Source organism: Lagenorhynchus albirostris, chromosome 13 (genome assembly GCF_949774975.1).
Source record: "Lagenorhynchus albirostris chromosome 13, mLagAlb1.1, whole genome shotgun sequence".
Classification (NCBI taxonomy): Eukaryota; Metazoa; Chordata; class Mammalia; order Artiodactyla; family Delphinidae; genus Lagenorhynchus; species Lagenorhynchus albirostris.
The window spans coordinates 67382094-67402395 of NC_083107.1; the positions used below are offsets into that span (position 1 = coordinate 67382094).

The 20302-nt window shown below is 50.0% G+C and overlaps 2 long non-coding RNA genes across 3 annotated transcripts in view; one reads left to right on the forward strand and one right to left on the reverse strand.

The window, feature by feature from the left end:
* The window catches only part of LOC132531788 (uncharacterized), a 38943-nt gene that overhangs the window by 13925 nt on the left and 4716 nt on the right, over nt 1–20302 (reverse strand). For both annotated transcript variants that reach the window (XR_009544226.1, XR_009544225.1), the window contains exons 2-4: nt 12240–12336; nt 5671–5741; nt 2180–2390 (exon numbers count right to left, since the gene is read on the reverse strand). This is a non-coding gene — a long non-coding RNA (uncharacterized LOC132531788). The remainder of the gene's footprint in view (nt 1–2179; nt 2391–5670; nt 5742–12239; nt 12337–20302) is intronic.
* Nucleotides 6405–10826, forward strand: LOC132531505 (uncharacterized). The gene is made up of 3 exons (XR_009544116.1): nt 6405–6771; nt 8089–8167; nt 10419–10826. It is a non-coding gene; the product is annotated as an uncharacterized LOC132531505 (long non-coding RNA).

A 20302-nucleotide genomic window follows, 5' to 3' on the forward strand; every position in this document is an offset into this window, starting at 1 on the left:
AGGGACTAGATCGCAGAAGAACATGTTAGGAGGATCAATTATTTGATGGCATTTTGAGATCCAAAACGCAGGGGCTGAAACATTAGGGAGGCAGGAAAATGGCCTGGCCGGGGAGCCCCCTGAGTCCTCCCCACCAGCCCTTCTCCCAGCGGAAAGGAGGGCTCCTCTCCCCCATCTTTACCATCATTAGCCTCAGTCATTTAAATGTAGTTTGTTAAAAGTTCCATATAAAGCAGAATAAATCGTAAGCAATAAACTCAGGTGTTTTGGATCTTTCTTTCCTTCCCTATAACTCAGCTGAAACCCCTTGCTACCAGAGTAGCAGGACATTAATCACAGTCAATTCATGATCCTTTCCCCCTTTTCTTAGGGTCAGGGCAGATCTTCTGGGAGGTTTACAGGGAACCCAAGCACCGGGGTACATGTCCATCCCTCTGTCGGGATGGCTGCTGTGCTGATCCACAGCCTGTTCAGGACACAGCTCTTCCCCAGGGCCACAGTGAGGGTCCAGGATTCATTCTGCTGCCCTGGACCATCAGAGACAGGGGAGGTTCTGCAAGGGTTCCCCTGCCTCCCTGAGATCCTAACCCCGACGTAGGGGTGCATGGTTGCTCTAATTCCTCCCACCCGTCCTAGGGTGGGTTATCTTGTCTTAGAAGTGTTGTTGACTAGAAGCTGAGGGGCGGGCTACTCTTTATCACGTTGTGTTCCCCAAATATTATGTCTCTATTCCTCTGAGGACTTGGGCTTTCAAAACCAAAGCAGGAAATCTCCCTTTTGTGTCTGCCCTGCATCTTGCGCTTGAGCTCGTGCTTACTTCCCCTCGGCAATCAGCACAGAACTGCCCGAGTGGTGAAAAGGGCAGAGAATAAAAACTGGAGGGAATTGTTGGTATTTCAAAACTGTGCTACCCCATGGAGGATTCTCACTACCTAGTTTAGGACTTGCTATAAAGCTCTAGTAATCAGGACAGTGGGTATTGACATAAGAATAGACAATGGAATCGAGGGAACAGAGTCTAGAAGTATTGAGTTCGCCAAAAAGTTCATTCGGATTTTTTTTTTTTTTTTTTGCGGTACGCAGGCCTCTCACCGCTGCGCTGCGGCCTCTCCCATCGCGGAGCACAGGCTCCGGACGCACAGGCCCAGCGGCCACGGCTCACGGGCCCAGCCGCTCCGCGGCATGCGGGATCCTCCCGGACCGGGGCACGAACCCGTATCCCCTGCATCGGCAGGTAGACTCTCAACCACTGCGCCACCAGGGAAGCCCTCATTCGGATTTTTGTAACATCTTATGGAAAAACCCGAACGAACTTTTGGCCAACCCAATGTATCCACACACATGTGGTCAACTGATTATTAGCAAATCAGCAAAGACACCAAGGTAATTCAATGGGGAAGGAAAGTCTTTCATTTTACACGGTGCTAGAACAACCGGATATTCATATATTAAAAAAATGAGCATTAACCCTTACCTCACATCATACTCAAAAATTATTTTGAGATGGATTATAGACCTAAACAGATAAGCTAAAACTATAAAGCTTCTGAAAGAAAACAGAGGAGAAAATTTTCATGATCTTGCAGAAGGCAGTTTTCTTAAACAGGTCACAAAAAGCACAAAACATTGTTTGAAAGAAAGATTTATAAATCGGACCTCATCAAGATGTTTTAAAAATCAAGAGACGTTGTTACAAAAATTGGCAAGCCAGTCTACAACGAAATATCCACCAAACATATATCTGACAAAGTTCTGGTATCCAGCATATGTAGAGAATATCAACAGAGCAATAATAAAAAGGACTCTCCCAAATAAAGAAATAGGTAAATAAATAAAAGAGAGCAAGAGACTTGACCAGACATGTCACAAAAGAAGATTGGCCAATAAACAAATAAAGATTGCTCAACATCATTGAGTTAATCAGGAGACGCAAATAAAACCTCTGTGCGGCCACATTTTACACCTACTGGAAGAGCTAAACTGAAAAAGACCAGTCATTCCAAATGCTGGCGAGGACGGGGAGCAGCTGGGACTCAGACATTGTTAGCGGGGGTGTAAAATGGTCTGACCATTTTGGAAAACTGACAGTTTCTTATAAATTTAAACATACACCTGCCCTATGATTCACCAGTTCCATTCCCAAGCATTTACCAGAAAGAAATGAAAACATTATAGTCACCAAAACACGTGTCCAAAAATGTTCACAGCAGGGCTTCCCTGGTGGCGCAGTGGTTGGGAGTCCGCCTGCCGATGCAGGGGACGCGGGTTCGTGCCCCAGTCCGGGAAGATCCCACAGGCCGCGGAGCGGCTGGGCCCGTGAGCCATGGCCGCTGAGCCTGCGCGTCCGGAGCCTGTGCTCCGCAACGGGAGAGGCCATGACAGTGAGAGGCCTGCGTACCGCCAAAAAAAAAAAAAAAAAAAAAAAAAAAATGTTCACAGCAGTTTTACTCGTAACAACAAGAACTGGAAACAAGCAAACATCCATCCATACGTGGATAAATGAACAAACTGTGGTATTTTTGTACACTGGAATACTACTCAGCAATAGAAATGAACAAGCTACAGGCATGCCTTGTTTTACCGTGCTTCACTTTATTGTGCTTTGAAGATATTTTGTTTTTTACAAATTAAAGGTTTATGGCAACCCTGTGTTGTCAGATGATAGGTAGCATTTTTTAGCAATAAAGTATTCTTTAATTAAGGTATGTACATTTTTTTAGACATAATGCCATTGCACACCTAATAAACTACAGTATAGTATAAACATAACTTTTATATGCACTGAGAAACCAAAAAAATTATGTGACTCGCTTTATTGCAATATTCGCTTTATTGCAGTGGTCTGCAACTGAAACTGCAAGGTCTCTGAGGTGTGCCTGTATCAATAGATGCTATATGGATGAATCTCAACAATATTATGCTAAAAGAAATTAGCCAGCACAAGAGAGTACATATAGTATGATGACATTTATATGAAGTTCTGCAACAAGCAAAACTAATCTATAATGATAGGAATTAGAACATTGGTTGCCTCAGAGAAGGAGGTGGGGATTGACAGAAAAGTTCTGGGGATCTAATGTACAACATGGTGATTATGATTATAGTTAATAAAACTTTTTTTAAAAAAAAGAAAAAGGAAAGGAGAATAGGGCCAGTTTGTGAGGTGATGGAAAGATGCTGTATCTTGTTTGGAGACGTGGTTACACATACAGGCATCTGTCGAAACTCATCCGGTTTTACACTTAAGATCTATGCATCTCACTATATGCAGAGTATATATACCTCCATAAAAAGCAAAGAAAACAGTTTCCAGAGGCTCGGGAGATGGAGAACTGCGGAGCTGGGTTTAATGGGTCTAGAGTTTCAGTTTTGCAAGATGAAAAACTCTGGAGATTGGTTGCATAACAATGTGAATATACTTAACACTACTGAACTGTACACCTAAAACGGTTAAGACGGTAAATTTTATGTAATGTGTATTTTACCACAATTTAAAAAAGCAAACAAAATATGCTACCACGTACAACCTGACAAACCTTACTCACGAGGAGTCAAACACAAACAAGTTAATTTCATAATATTTATGTAGTCCTTGAACTCAAAGAAGCAAGGGAAATCGGTGGGCATGGAAGGTGGTACGGGCGGCCGTGGACAAGTAAGTGGGCACCGCCATAGGGATGAGGAACACGGTGGACCCTTTAAACTTCCTAGGTCTCTGCCCGCTTCGGCTCCCCAGAGGACAGAGAGGGATGGAGCTGGAAGATTCAGGAGACCTCTTCCATGAACCCATTTTCTGAGAACTTGGTGCAGCCAGTCCCCTGGAGGTTTGTACGGACAAGAAGGACAAGGTCCTGCCTCAGTTGTGTGCGGCAGGGCCAAAGGAAGGAGGTAGGCGAGGGGAGCGTGTTGGGTCCCTGCACCAAGAGGCCTCAGTGCACCAGCCTAAGCTCCACCCCTATCACACCATGTGGCCCTGGCCAAGTCCGTCATCTGTCACCCCCGTCGGGAGGCTAACTCAGGGCTTCCTACACAGAGCTCCTCAGCACCCGCTGGGACTTCCCTTGGGCTCAGCTGGTCCCAGAACCAGACAGGGGCAGGCTGGGGGCCCAGGGGGCCGAGGAGAGTCGACCCCCTCCTCCCACATGTGGCTGACATCTAGGCCTGCTGCATGGCTGACGGGTGATGCGGACGGCGGGATGGGGGTGGCGACAGTCGGGCCAAGTGGGAGGAAGGCAAGCAGAAAGGGCATCGTTGAGAAGCAGCGAATCATGAAGCATGCTGTTCATTGACTCGGGCTAATTAAGAGACCAGCATCATGGCCACAGTGCTGGTAATTTCTTAATGCCCGGTTGTCACAGTCCCTGTGGATTAGCCCCTCTACCTCCTCATCGTCCCAGAAGTGCCCTGGGGGATGTCAATGCGTTGGGGGCACCTCTAGACTCTCCTGGCCTTTGCAGTACCTGCTGCCTTGAGAGAAGGGGAAAAAGAGCTGGCAGGCACTTATTAAGCACCTCCTACGGGTCAGGTCTGTGTTAAAAACGTTCATAAGGGGTATATATCGTTTGGTCCTCCTGACACCCTGAGAGGTGGGACCCATCATTCCCATTTTGTCGATGGGAACATGGAGGCTCAGAAGGAGGAGTGGACTTGCCCAACATCTCCTGCTAAATTAGACATAGTTCCTGCCCCCTTACCTCACTCCATCACAGTGTAGAACTGTCTCATTTGTAAGACTGAAGATACTTCTAGATGTTCTACTCTGACCCCCCCCCCCATGGCAGTCATATGCTCTAACAATTAACCTCCAGGTCTTTCCAACGACCCTCTTCCCTTGCTTGCTGGTGATGGAAACTCCCTCCACTGAGACAGATTTTAAGGGCTTGCCTGAGAATGCTCCCCAGAAGAGGGAAGGGGTGAGATCTTAATTTTTCTGAAATAAATTGGAAAAATGGAGGGACGGATAGCAGTTATGGTGTGCTGCAGAGGTGGATGGAAGAATGAGCTTGCCTTGTCCCAGAGCCTGAAGGAGCTGTTGTGTCTGGAGTACAGGGACTGGGGGGATGGGGGTGGGCAGAGACGAGGTTTGCATTCTCTTTTATCCCCCCGGTGTTTCTAGCAGAGGCAATGGTGTTCCCCCTGCAGCCCTGTGAAGACTGGATGAGTGGTGTCAGGTGGGCAGCTCGACAGGGTCTGGGGCTCAGCAGAGAGATCCGGGGTAGAGTGAGACCTGGAGCTGTGCCGACCAGAGACGGCTAATCTCTGGGTATCCCCAGAGCCTGCCGCGGTGCACGGTGAAGCTGCTCGATGATGGAGATGGCCGACTGGCTGAATTTCAGCAGATGCCCTCGCTGTGGCCCCAGTGCTTACGATACTGGAAAGAGATTCTAGAGGAACAGCCTGCCCCACCCCACTGGAAGTCTGGTGTCCCCAAGTTCTCCCTATGTTGCTAGACCCAGCAGCAACCACCCAGCTTCCGGAACACGTTGCTACCATTGCAGTGTTCGCCTCAGGCCCACCTGCCCTTGCCTTCCCCACAGCTCTCCCACTGAGCCCTCTGGTTCCGCAGTCCCATTTCTAAGCTGGAAGCCTCCCAGCTGACAGCGGGACCCGGGATGCGAGACTCCCGGCGCACACACACACACATACACACACTTACACACTCACACGTACTTCAGCACCCTTCTCGACAGGCCCCATGTGTCCATCAGACTAACTCCTGCTACCGGGCAGGAGACCTGCTTCTGGAAGACAGAGAAGACACACAGAAACACACGGCATCTTGAGTCCACTTGGTCGTTACTTGGAGGACTGATTTGGTCCAGAACTCCATGAGCTGCTGAAGATCTTAGGTGACAGCCCTATCATGAAAACCAGCCAGGCCCAGGAATCCACCCTCCTGCCAGCATTTTTCAACCCAGGAAGGGATAACAGGCAGTTACGTTTGCCTGCAGAGAGCAGAGAGTAGGAAGCCCATCCTGACCGAGGTGTGGAGGATGGCCGCGGTGTGAGGCCCACCTGCCCACAATCACCCAGTGATTGCAGAAATCTTTTCCTTTTAAAATCATGGGGAAGGGGCGAGCTGAGGGAGACAAGAACCTAGGTATGTGTTTGGCGTTCTACCCTGTTTGTAATTGGGAGCAATTTTACAAACTTGCATCATCTTTCCCAATACAATAGATTTAGGGGTTCAAAAGTGCTGGCATGATGTCTTTTAAATATTTAGAAACCTTCTCCACCCCTACCACCAAAGCTGAGTATTTGTTTTTTTAAAAATAAACCCTTGGCAAGGATGCCACGTGGTGTCCGCAGCACAGGTAACTGTTGTGCAAGCCGGCCCGCCTGAGGGCCGAGGGTGGGGACCTGCCCACAGCTGTCACCCTGTTCCTAACAACTCCTCGGGGCACACCCTGCTCATTAGGCCCCGGCCGCGCCTGGCCGCCCAGACTCTTGGTGGAACCAGAATGCTGGGAGCGGGCGGCTCCTTGAACCCTGAACAATCGTCTGTGAGGAGTTAATCCAGACCAAGGGCCGGGGTGCCCAGAAAGCTGGGTGCTGGGAGCTCCCTCTCCCACGCCTAGGACGGGCCTGGGCAGCCTGCACACTGGCCCAGCTCCCGGGTCTCCAGGTGGCCAGGAAGCAGCAGGGGCCCCAGAGGGAGCCCAGCAGAGCTCTAGGCAGTTCAGGTGGACTTGTGTTTAGAGGCTGCCTCTCTCAGGGGAGGGCTGAGCCATGCCGACATTACCTCACTCCGGCTCAGTGACCCCCAGGCAGGTAAGGGATGGGACTTGTTTCTGCATTACAGCTGGGGAGCCCAAGCAGAGCGGATGGGCAGGCAGAGAGGGGAGGCCACCGTCAAAGCCCGGCACCTGCCCCGTCCCTGGCACCAGCTGGGCGAACGCCCACGCCGGCAGCGCTGCTGCCCCCTGGAATGGATGCTACCGTCTTGGGGTGGGGATGTGCCTCCACTGAAACAAGCTGCCTGCCCCCCACCCAGATAATCCAGGCCTGTCTCCCCTTCCCCCCGCGCCCCCCCCCACGCCCGCATTTGCGGCCTGTGGCATGAGGAAGGATGGGGCTGCCCAGCCTGGCCCCGCCTGGGAAGTACGTTCCACTGGTGCATCTGCCAACTCAGGATAAACCGGATTGGGGTTAGGCAGGTGGCAACACGCTGCAATTTGTGGAGGCTCCTGGCCTCTTGCTCCTGTGACACCAGGAGGGTGAGGGTGGCAGCCATCTCTGTCCATTCACGGGGCTCAGGCCTGCCAGACGACAGGCCGGAGTCACAGGCCGCAGGCTGGAAGCACAGAATCTGCAGACACCCAAGGAAGCTGCCGGGAAAGAGCCCTGGCTTGGGACACAGGAGTCCCCAACACAGCAAATCTAGCCCCCACTAGTGGGCTGGGACAGCCCTCCCCTCCAGGGGCCCATCTGTCCAATGATGGGTTGGATTAGATGAGATCCCCTTACTCCATACTCCTCCACTGTCATCAGGCTGGGCCCCAACTCCCAAATCCTCCATTGCTTCTCTCAATAAACCCATTCTACTGGGGAATTAGAATTAGCCTCTGTCTAAATTGAAGGCCATGCATGTGCAGCTCTGGGCGGGCAGCCCTGGGGTCTCCTGAGAAGAGAGGAGAACCAACCGAAAGACAGGGGGCCCTACCTTGTACCTCCCACCTGGCCCCCATCCCAAACCCTGACCTCGTGAGGCTTACCCGCTCTCTCCAGGTCTCCAAAGCGGGGCTGAGGCACTTGGGCCAGAACCCACTCCTGGAGACACGGGCACAGAAGCCCTGCAGGTATCATGCAGGATGGGGGGCTGTGAGCCCCGCAGTGGGGAGCCCCCCAGGGTGCCAAGGACCAGCCACAGGGCTTGAGTAGGAGTCCAAAGCCCCCTTTAAACCAACTCTGCTTCAACACTCACCCCCTAGGAAGGCCCAGAACAAAGAAACTCCAAGCCCCATACCCCCTTTGCTAATCACTAGAACCGGTTACTCATTTGCAGAGCATGTTTTGGTCGACAAAGCTTTTTCCCATATGTGATGTCATTTGATCCTCACAACAACACGATATTTCCCCATTTTACAGAGGAGGAAACTAAAGCTCAGAAACTCAAGCTTCAGAAGTGGTGAAACCACAACAGGGAGCCGGGAGGTCAAATTCCAAGGTCAGTGCTCTCTGTGGGGCGCTGTGTCCCTATCTCCAGGCCCTAGGGACCCAGAAACATGCCTCCGGGACTCAGACAGTGGGCTGAGGCCTTCCCAGCCAGCAAGGCTATGTGTCTGCAGTCCAAAGGGCCTAGAGACCCACCCACACTGTTGCTCTGCGCCCACATGCAGGTTCATAGAGAAGGTTGGTAAAGCAAAGCCATTCTGCAGTGGGCCTGAAACTCAGGGTAGACCTTCCCTGGGGACTGACAGGGCTGGATCTCTTTCCTCCTGCTGAAACCCATAACTCTTCTCTTAGAGGAAGAGACCCATTTGCCGCCTTCAAATCTCTGAAGAGCCGTGAGGAACAGGGAATGGCCATCTCCTGTGGGGATGACGGGTGGAAGAGGCAGCAAGCAGATGGGTTACAGTGCAAGGAGGGACCAATGGAAGGAAGGACCCTCCAGGCTGGGTAATCGTTCTGCCCTGGGAATGTTGTATAGGAAATTCAACTCCTGTAATGCTGAGTGGGAAGAGTGGGGCTACGTGATAGTTACACCTTTTCACACCAAGAACCTATGATGAAATGGGAACTCTCTTGGCTTCTATGGCCCTTGAATTCCCCTCTATGAGTACCATACTGGATCAAGATAAAGTTGTTGCTGAGTGTCTCTACCTCCTGCTGTTACAGACTGGCATGGAGTGGAGAGAAGAGGTCAAGAAGCAGGGATGGTGGGCTGTGTGGTGGCCCCTGGACCACAGCCAGCTGAGAGTCTGATGTGGGAAGGGTCTGCTGGAGCTCCATGCTCTGAGGGCCGAGTGCCCTGAGGCCATCTTTATCTGCTGTCCCCGAGAGGTAACTGGGGCATTCCCATTGATTTGGGCGGCCAGCCAAAGACCTGCCTGGGCCTCATGGGCAGCTGTCTCCTTTGCCACAGCGACCAGAATGAGTTGCCAGGTCAAGGCAAGCCCGGCCTCGGCCATGGGTGTTGGTCAGCCACCTGTGTCCAAGCAGCAGCTGGCCAATCACTGGCCATCCCTCCTCTGCAGCTGGCCTGGACTGTCCATATCGAAGAGGAGCTCTCTTAGGACATCTGAGTAACTGAAATCTGGAACCTGGAGCTACAGGTGGAGTGATTGGACTCTAGCATCCCAACACTGTCTGCGGAACACCTCAAGCTACAAAATTGTCTGCCGCAGGTCCTTGAGGGTTAAGAGAAACCAGACCGTCCCCCTTGTCCAGAAAGCCTCCCAGGAGTGTGCTCAGTTGGTGAACAGAGGGTGGCACCATCCCTCCCCCACCACACCTCCTGGCCACCCACCTCCTGCTTGGTTCTTGGTTTTCCCCTGGAGGCATTCCCTGCCATCCTGGGGAGGTGTGGGTACAAGCAGCCTTCAGGGTCAGCCCAGCCTGGCCCATGTTCTTCTAGGAGTCCTGGGAGCTACTCCCACTCATTCATTCGTTACTCAATGCTCCTGAGCACCCATGCACCTGCAAACCTAAAACAGCAGATAACTCCCTCATAGAAAAATGGGCAAAGGATATGAACAGGTGATTCCCAGACCTGGCCTTGCTACTTATTTGCTGTGTAAATTTGGGGAAGTAACTTAACCACTCTGTGCCTGTTTTCTTATCTGTAAAATTGTGATAATAATGCTTCTAATTCACTGGGTTACTGTGGAAACTGAATGAGATAATCCACATGTTATGAGTAGAATTGTGTCCCCCACCAAATTCACGTGTTGGAGCCCTAACCTCCTGGTACCTCAGAATTTATTTGGAGACAGGGACTATAACGGGTGATGACGTTAAAATGAGGCCATTAGGGCCTATAAGGGGTGATGACGTTAAAATGAGGCCATTGGCCCTAATCCAATATGACTGGTATCCTTGTAAGAAGAGGAAAAGACAAAGAAATGGGCACACAGAGAAAAGACCATGTGAAGAGGTAGCAAAAGGGTGGCCAAGGAAAGAGGCTGAAGGAGAAATGAACCCTGTGGGCACCCTGATCTTGGCCGTCTAGCCTCCAGAACGCTGGGAAAATAAATGTCTGTGGTATTTTGTTATGGCAGTCCTGGCATGCTAATATACCACCCAAAGCACTAGAACAGCATCTGGCATATGGTATATACTCAATAAATACTAATTACTGCCATAAATATTATTGTTTATCTCAGCTGTATACCCACCATATTCGTTTCCTACTGCTGCTGTAGAAAATTACCCCCAAACGAACTGGCTTAAGATAACACATATTTATTTTCTTATAGTTCTGTAGGTCAGAAATCCCACTGGACTAAAATCAAGATGTCTGCACGGCTGTATTCCTTCTGGAGGCTCTAGGGAAGAACCCATTTCCTTGTCTTTTCCAGTTTCTAAAGGCCACCTCATTTCTTGGCTGGGGCCCCTTCCTTCATCTTTAAAGCCAACAGGGTAAGATGTTCCAATCGATCTTCCTCTGACCCTCCTGCCTCCCTCTTATAAAGACCCTATGATTACATGGGGCCCACCAGATGATTCAGGATCACCTTCTCATCTCAAGATCCCTAACTTAATCACACCTGCAAAGTCCCTTTTGCCATGGAAGGTCACATGTTCACAGATTTGGGGGATTAGGACATGTGCGTCTTTGGGAGAAGGGCCATTTTTCTGCCCACCACACACATCATCTATGATTAAGTGAAAAAAGCGAGCCATAGAACAACACCTATAGGTTAATCTCATTTATGGAAAAAGATACTAAATCAATTTATAGAGAGAAAGAAACTCACACAACTATTAACCATGGGGAGGGAGTCGGGGCTTTTTGTGTATTGTTCTAACTTTTTCTTTTACAGTATGCACATATTCACAGATTACTTGTGTAATTTGATTTTTTTTTTTAAATAATCCAAAGGAAGAAAGAAGAGATGTGTACCCATCCTTGGGGAGCTCAGTCTAGGGACGTCAAACAAATCAACAGCCTCAAGTCCTCTCGCTTCATGGTCTGAGAAGTGGCAGCTGGCGTGGAGGCTCCCGCCCGCCTGGGTGACACTACCTGAGGTGACACTTCTGCTGGGCTCTGAAGGATGAGAAAACGTTTCCCAGATAGAGAGGAGGCAGATGCGTGTTGCCAATGGCAGCGGGCCTAAAGGGGCCGCCCTTTACCGGGCGGTGTAGGAGCCATGGAGCAGAGGCCAGAGGCAGGACTGGGCTGCTTGGCTGTGGGCAGGCCCTGTGCTGAGTGGTGGTGTAGGCATTTCATCATTAGATGTCAGTGAACTGAGGCTGTGTGTTTTGATGAGACGAGAGAAGGTCTGACTGGATGAGAAAGGGCATGAAAGCAGGTGGCAGGGCCTTGGTGCAGCTGGTGCAGACAGGGAGAGCTGGGGAAGGGGGCAGGTAGGGCAGAGCCAGAGGCAGTGCCTTCCCTCAGTCCCCACCCACCTCCCACGGCCCCATCTGCAAGCTTAGCCCCAAGGCAAGTAGCAGGCGCAGGACAAGGTCTCCGGCAGCCTCTCCTAGGGTTGCGGGAGCTTCTAGGCCTGACCTGGGACCTGCTGCCTGGGGGCTGACTGCCAGGTCTGCATGGTGTGTGCAAGGCAGCTGGCCACAGACCCGGCCAGGTCATCCTGGCAGCGAGGGGACGGCACAACACCATTTCTCTTAGTCCACTGGGGCTGCTATAACAAAATACCACCGATCGGGTGGCTTATAAACAACAGGAATGGACTTCCCTGGTGGCGCAGTGGTTAAGAAGCCGCCTGCCAATGCAGGGGACACAGGTTCGAGCCCTGGTCCCGGAAGATCCCACATGCCGCAGAGCAACTAAGCCCGTATGCCACAACTACTGAGCCTGCGCTCTAGAACCCGCGAGCCACAACTACTGAGCCCACGTACCGCAACTACTAAAGCCTGCGCGCCTAGAGCCCGTGCTCCGCAACAAGAGAAGCCACCGCAATGAGAAGCCCACGCACCTCAATGAAGAGTAGCCCCCACTCGCTGAAAGTAGAGAAAGCCCGCTTGCAGCAATGAAAATCAAACGCGGCCAAAAAATAAATAATTAAATAAACAAATTTATAAATAAATAAACATCAGGAATTATTTCTCACAGTTCTGCAGGTCAGAAGTCCAAGATCAGGGTACCAGCATGGTCAGGTGAGGGCCCTCCCAGGGTCTCAGGCAGCTGACTTCTTGCTGTGTCTTCACCTGGTGGAAAGGAAGCAAGGGGTGTCTCTGGGGCTGGTTTTACAAGGGTGCTCATTCCACTCACGACCTAATCACCTCCCAAAGGCCCCACTTCCTAATACCATCACTTTGGGGGTTAGGCTTCAACATTTGAATTTTGGGGGGGACACAAACATTCAGATCATAGCACCCTCGAAGGGTTCCCAAGCTGGGGTGAGGCTGGGTCTGTGGGCGGGGAAAGCAGACAGAGGGTCTTCAACCTGTGGCCAGCCACCCTGTGTGCTTGTCCTGACTTGCAGAGAGAACCCAGCCGTGTCTCGAAGATGTAACTGCAGATAACACAGAAGGCACCTGTCAGTGGCAGAGGGGAGAGGTGTTTGGGTGGGTGGGATTAGTTTAGGGGGTAGCCAATTCCCATGTTCCAATGGCACCCTGGCCCAAATGATGGGCCCACATCTCTGCTCTGCCAGTTTCAAGCTGTGTGGCGTTGGACAAGTTACTTAGCCTCTCTGGGCCTCAATTTACCCATCTCTAAAGTAGGGGTAATAATAGTATCTGCTTCATAGGTTACTGTCTGGTAAGTGCTTGGAACAGCTTAAGTGCTAGTGGTCATTCCTGGGGACCCTCCATGGATCTCCCAGCTCGGCCTGGCAGGCGAGGACCCCTTCAGGGTCTCCACAGCGCCATATCCCACCCTCAACCAGTCACCCACTCACACCTGCTCCTTGGGCCCATGGGGTGGCCCCGTCAGCGGGACCTGTGGCACAGGGAAGGGGGAAGAGTGATGGCTTATGAGGCAGTAGTTACGGGGTGCGAGGGCTCTGAAATGGTGGGAGGTGGGGACGGGAGGAAGCAGGGGTTTCAGAGTAGCAGAGACTCCCTCGGGGAGATCTGTCCAGGGCAGAGACTGCTGGTCACCGAATGCCTGGCTTTGGGGTATCAGAGCCAGCTTTGACGGGAGCCAGAGCTCCCAGCTCTGCTTCCCAATGCCGAGGTGTCTGTCATTATCTGCAGGGCTGTTGCGAAATGTTCCAAGCAGAATTACATACTTTTAATTCACTTTAATTGTATAAAAGACCTGCATGTCAGGCAGCACTTGTGAGAAGGGGATAAGGTGTCACCAAGTCAGAGAAATGCTGATGATCGGGGTCCACTCAGCAGAGTTGGGGGTGGGTGTCTGGATACTGATGTGGCTGTAGGATGAGCAGGCCGGGGGCTCTGGAATGCTAATATTGTTCTTGGAGATCTGCTGATCTGTTGGAGCCCACAGGGAGGCCCATCTCAGATGAAGGGGGCGGAGCTCAGCACTGAGGAACTCAAGGAAATCATCCCAGTTTGCAAACTAGTGGCATAGCCGGGAAAAAGTAACAGCCTGTGGTTTTCTAATTCCATTGCCAAATGGGGGCAGGGGCCTACTGACCGGGGTGTGAAATGCAGGCTATCGATTTGTTTGATCTGTGAGGGATTCTCAGAAAAGGCCCGACCAAGGCAGGGGTGGAAATGATTGCAGAGGAAGCCCAGGCCTGCCGCAAACCGGCTGTGTAGCCTGGGACGAGCTGTTTGCACTCTCTGGGTTCCACCTCAGTCGTGTCGTAATAAGGAAGGATGGCTGCATAACCATGACACAATTATCATGCAGGGCTTACTAGGTTTGAGTCACCTTAAGTACATTATCTCACATAATCCTTCCAATAACCCTATGGAGTTATCCTCATTTTGCAGATGAGAAAATGGAAGTTCAGGGAGGTTGAGTAACTCATCCAAGTTCACTCAGCTAATGAGTGACCCAACAGGGATTTAAAGGCTTGAATGGCTTTAAATGGTTGCTAGCGCCATGCTAGATCCCTCGGGGTCAGCTCTGTGCTCCATCCTGAGCGTGAAAAATGGGGAGGGGTCACCCCCGTTCCTTTGCGCTCTACCTCACTGCTGCTTGAGGGCCGGGTCCTGGGCTCGATGTGCAGGCAGTGGGTTGGGATGGCCCCGGCCACCACCAGGACCCCCGAGCACGTGGAGAGGAGGTGAGAGCCCTGGCACCTCCACAACCTATACACCTCCCGTCCCCACAGGTCTGAGAAAGGCCACGCCCTCGCTTTAAACTGAACTCTTCTCTCCAAGAGCTTATTACACATACCCTTTACACAGCAACTTAATCAAATAATAACTTCTGTGCAAACTCTACAAAGGACCTTTTCATCCAGGGCTCATTTAATGCTCGCAACCTCGCAGGCGGGGATGTTGTTATCATCACTACCATTTGGACAGTCAACTGAGGCAGAAAGGTAGCCAAGGATAGGTGCTACAGTCGCTTGTGGCTCTTCAATGACCAGCTGGGCACCCTTGGACAAGTCACCTATCCTTCAGAGCCTGAGCGTCCTCATCTGTAACCTGGGGATGGTTGTGAGGACTAAAGGCAGAGTGGGTGTGCAGTGCTCAGTACTCTGCTGGTACAGAGTAAGCACTCAACAGTGATAGCCTGTATGTTTTTAGGTCCCTTTTTTAAAATGGACTTAATTTTTTAGAGCAGTTTTAGGTTCACAGCAAAACTGAAAGTACAGAGAGTTCCCATACACCCTCTGGCCCCCACCAACACACACACACACATGGCCTTCCCACCACCAACACCCCCACCAGCGTGGTTACAGTCCCTGAACCCACACTGACACATCATGACCACGCAGAGTCCCCAGTTTACATTAGGGTTCTTTCTCAGTGTTGTACGCTCTATGGACAAACGTATAATGCCGTTTACCCCCCATTATAATATACAGAATACTTTCACTGCCCTAGAAGTCCTCCGTGCTCTGCCCATTCATCCCTCCCTCCCCCTGAACGCTCGGCAACCACTGATCTTTTTACTATCTTCATAGTTTTGCCTTTTCCAGAATGTCATATAGTTGGAATCGCACGGTATGTAGCCTTTTTTAGACTGACTTCCTTCACTTAGCAGTATGCTTTCAAGTTTCCTCCATGTCTTTTTGTGGCTTGATCGCTCATTTCTTTTTATCGCTGAAGAATATTCCATTGTCTGGATGTGCCACAGTTTCCTTCTTCATCCACCTACTGAAGGACATCTTGGTTGCTTCCAAGTTTTGGCAATTATAAATACAGCTGCTGTAAACATCCATGTACAGGGTTTTGTGTGGACATAACTTTCCAACTTGCTTGGATAAATACCTAGGAGCACTATTGTGGGTTCAAAAAGGGTATGTTTAATGTAGGCTCTTGTTTTTTTATCCAGTCGACACTATGTCTTTTGATTGGAGTATTTAGTCCATCAACATTTAAGGTAATTATTGGTAGATACATATGTATTGGAAACAACCTAAATGTCCATTGACATATGAATGGATAAAGAAGATGTGGTATGTGTGTGTGTGTGTATATATATATATATATATATATATATATGTATATATATATTACTCAGCCATAAAAAGAATGAAGTAATGCCATTTGCAGCAACATGGATGGACCTCTAGATTATCATACTAAATAAATTAAGTCAGAAAAAGACAAATACCATATGATATCACTTAACACGTGGAATCTAAAATATGACACAAATGAACTTATCTACGAAACAGAAACAGACTCAGACATAGAGAACAGACTGGTGGTTGCCAAGGGGGAAAGGGGAGGGGGGAGGGAAGGAGTGTGAGTTTGGTATTAGCAAATGCAAGCTATTTTTTTTTTTAATTTTTTTTGGCCGCATTGGGTCTTCATTGCTGCACACAGGTTTTCTCTAGTTGCAGCGAGTGGGGGCTGCTCTTCGTTGCGGTGCGCGGGCTTATTGCAGTGGCTTCTCTTGTTGTGGAGCATGGCCTCTAGGTGCACGGGCTTCAGTAGTTGCAGCACACAGGCTCAGTAGTTTGGCTCACGGGCTCTAGAGAACAGGCTCAGTAGTTGTGGCGCACAGGCTTAGTTGCTCCGTGGCACATGGGATCTTCCCGGACCAGGACTCGAACCCATGTCCCCTGCATTGGCAGGCGGATTCTTAACCTCTGTGCCACCAGGGAAGTCCATAAACTATTATATATATGTATAACTGAGTCACTTTGTTGTATACCAGAAACTAACACAACATTGTAAATCAACTATACTTCAATAAAACAAAATTTTTTTTTTAAAAGAGTATATTTAGTTTTGTAAGAAACTGCTAAACTGTCTTCCAGAGCGGCTGTACCATTCCTCTTTCCCACCAGCAATGGCTGTGGCTTTTATTTTTATTGAGAAACAAGAAGTGACTAGCTTAAGATTATACAGCCATTTGTTGGCAGAAGAAGGACCTGAGGACAGTACCACTTCGGGTGGTTTCCCTTTAACCACATTGCCCCTCAGCTAGACACACCAACCTCACACCCTGACAAACACTCACACTTATTCACTATGGCTTTCAAGACCCAATTCTCAGTGCAGATGTGTGTGGAGCAGTCCTCTTCTGCCCCGTCCAGGAAAGCCTGCCATCCAGTCCCTGCATCTGAGAAGATTGTGATGCTCTTGCCCCATGCCTGGGTGCATAGGGGCCAGTGTCCAGGTGTTCCAAGCTTACCTGCACCTGGAGAAGAACCAGATGTCCTGGAAGGCTCTTTCCCCTGTCAAAGCAGACCCAGCCAGCCCCACAGTCCCAGGAGTCACTGTAACTTCATCAGGGACTGGCAGAGGGAAAGAAACGGCCCTTACACTCGCCCCTTACTCCAGCTCTGAGTCCTTCCTCCCTTCCTCCCTTCTGTAGGTGAAATTCACATAATAAAATTAACCATTTTGGGGCTTCCCTGGTGGCGCAGTGGTTGAGAGTCCGCCTGCCGATGCAGGGGACACGGGTTCGTGCCCCGGTCTGGGAGGGTCCCACATGCTGCGGAGCAGCTGGGCCCATGAGCCATGGCCGCTGAGCCTGCGCATCCGGAGCCTGTGCTCCACAACGGGAGAAGCCACAACAGTGAGAGGCCCACATACCGCAAAAAAAAAAAAAAAAAATTAACCATTTTTAAAGCGTACAATTCAGCGGCCTTCATAACATTTCATAATGTTGTGCAACCACCACTACCTGTTTCTAAAACATTTTTATCTCCTCAGAAGAAAAACCCTGTGCCCATTGATCTATCCCCCCCATCCTCCCTGTCCCCAGCCCCTGGCAACCACCAACTCACATGCTACCTCTTTGGGTGTACCTATTCTGTAACAGGATAAACGGAATCATATAGCCAGACCTTTGGAGTCCGGCTCCAAACACGTTTCTCGGACCACACTCTCTGTAACTCCCTGAGGAAGGAGGAGAAGCAGGGGCTTCTGCTGTTTCCTTTGCTTCCGTCCCTGCCCCCGGTCCACATTGCCCTGCACCCCCTGCCCACAGCGTCTGTGGCCCACCTCATCCGTTCCATGCCATTTCCTAGTTCCTGTAACTACCCCCCAGCTGAGGACCTTGACGCTTCCTAGATTCAGTCAACAAATAGCTTCTGGGCTGGCAGGGGAGACACACAGGTAAACAGTCATTGCGGCGGTAGGATGAGACACTGCTAGGGGGTTTTCAGAGTCAGGGGAGCCCAGAGGAGAGACACGGAACCGAGCCTCGGGCTGAGGGTGGTCAGGGAAGATAACATGGAGACTGGGGGTCCCGTCTGTCTTGTTCATGCCGTTTGTTTCCTCAGTACAGTTCCTGGCACCTAGAACAGGATGAATGACGAGTCCATCCATCAATCAAAGCAGCTCTTGGCTAAGAGCTGAAGGATGAAGTTGTTTATACCATAAATTGGGCATAACTTACCTGAAGATTGTAGGCAAAGATTCAGCGCCTATAATACCCTGAAAGACATTTCAATCTAGATCAACATGGAAGGGGACGGGGAGTCAAGTGGCAAGACGTGGGGCCAGATCACACAAGGCCTTGGAAGCGGCACAAAGGAGATTGACTTTAACCTGAGTGAAAAGAGGAAGGACTTCAAGGAGATTTGCGTTTTAGGAACTCAACATTCTAATCTAGGTTAGAGATATGATGACCTAAGGATGTGTCAGGCGGACAGAAGAGAGATCATTCTTGCCCTCCTGCAGCTGATGTTCCAGTGGGGAACAGAGATACTTAATATGCTGTTTAAAATAATTGAGTAGTCCCAAAGGTGCAAGATGATCTGAGGGATGACATGGCAGGGAAATGTTTAAATTTCAGTGACCTTTAAATTGAGTGACCTTTAAATTGAGACCTGAGAAATGAACAGGAGATGGTCAGAGAGAGAGGCAAAGAGATTTCCAGGCTACACTAAAGCTGTTATGAAGGTCCTGAGCAAAATGTGTTGAAGGAACTGAGAAAAGTCCAGTGTGGTTGTTGAGAAAATGTGAGGCTGGGAGTTTGACCAGATGAGGCTGGGGAGGAAGAAGGAATCAAACCCCAAAGAATCCGCTTACACATTTTGAAATCACCCTCAGCAAAACAGGAAGTTTTTAATGATGTAAGCAGGATTCTCGTTTTCAAAATAGGATCACTTGCATTTCTCTTTTGCATTTCTGTGCATGTGACCTCCTTCCTGATCAGTGCATTCGTCTGCTTGCCTTGAAAGTGGTGTCAGAATTATCAAAGAAAAACAATTCAGAGAAGGAGATAAGTAGTATTTAGCTTCTGACGTTGAAAATAAGATTTTTCAGCCAGGCGATAGTCTTGAAAGACTCTCTATCAAGAAAAAGATGTTCCGGATGTCTTTAACTTTCTCTTTAAGATTTCAAGAAGCTAACCTGACAGAATTGATCTTAGGGTGTTATCTAAAGAAGAGAACAGGGACTTCCCTGGCGGCCCAGAGGTTAGGACTCCACGCTTCCACTGCAGGGGGCACAGGTTCGATCCCTGGTCGGGGAACTAAGATCCCGCATGCCACATGGTGCGGCCAAATAAATAAATAAGCGTGCAAGCTACCAAAAAGAAAAAAAATGAAGAGGAGATCAGAGGAGAGAGCCTCGATCTCTAGCCTGGAGGATGTTGGGGAGGAGGTAAGAGAGGAGGCAAGTGTGGAAGGAAGTCAGGTGTGCACCCTAGTGGTCTATCCTCCAGTTGATGTCCCAGATAGCAAAGGTGTGTTAGATGAGGGAGGGAGGGGAGACTGGGAGGAGATTTCCTTAAGTATCTCTCTAGAGGTCTTCACATCAAAGTAAATTGCAGGGTGGTTAGGCACAGGGAAGGTTTGAATTTAACCTTCTGAAGCCACCCTGGGTTCCCATGCAGTGTTAAAATGATGGCTGCATGAGATCTGTAGCTGTGGGTTTTATATAAGAAATAGACAAGAAGCAGATAGATTGAAATCCTGCTAAGCATTTTTTTTTAATGCATTGAACAAACAACAACAAAAAGTATTGACTATGGCCTGTCATTTACTAGTTGCTTCCTTATCCAATCCCTGGGTCCCAGAACCTGCAGCAGCAGGAAGTAGACGGTGAACACGCTGAAGCTCCCAGGGGGCCCGCTCACCAATGCCTGCTTCAGGCGTAGCCATGGGGGATAATGCACAAAGAAGGGCCTCCCAGAAGGAGAAGCCCAGAGACAGAGACAGTGGACAAAGCTCCACTGCCGGGGAGGGGGGTTCCCTCCTCCAGTCTGTCAGTATCTGATCGTTGCCGTGAACCAGTGTCGGATGTGTTCCCTTGATTCCCTTTTCTGAATGGGAGTCTTCACTGCAGTTATCCTATTCCTATTCCACCTGGCAAGTAAGTATGGGGTGGAGTGTTTTCACTTAGATGTGTTCAGACCATACAGAGCTTCATCTGAAGCCCATGCAGAGGGCTGCACATCGCCTGATGATCCTGGGCCCTTGATCTGCCTGAGGCTTTGGAGTTGTCTCCCCGGGGGAGGAAAGGAAATAATAATTCAGTGTATGAGAAGAGGGAGGCATATACATTTTGGGGTGGCCAAAGGGCAGACTATGGCAGAAACCGCCCGTTGGTTACTCCAGTACCCATTCTTCCCTTCTTCCTCAATAACACAACCCCCAGTTTTATGACTAAGGCTGTG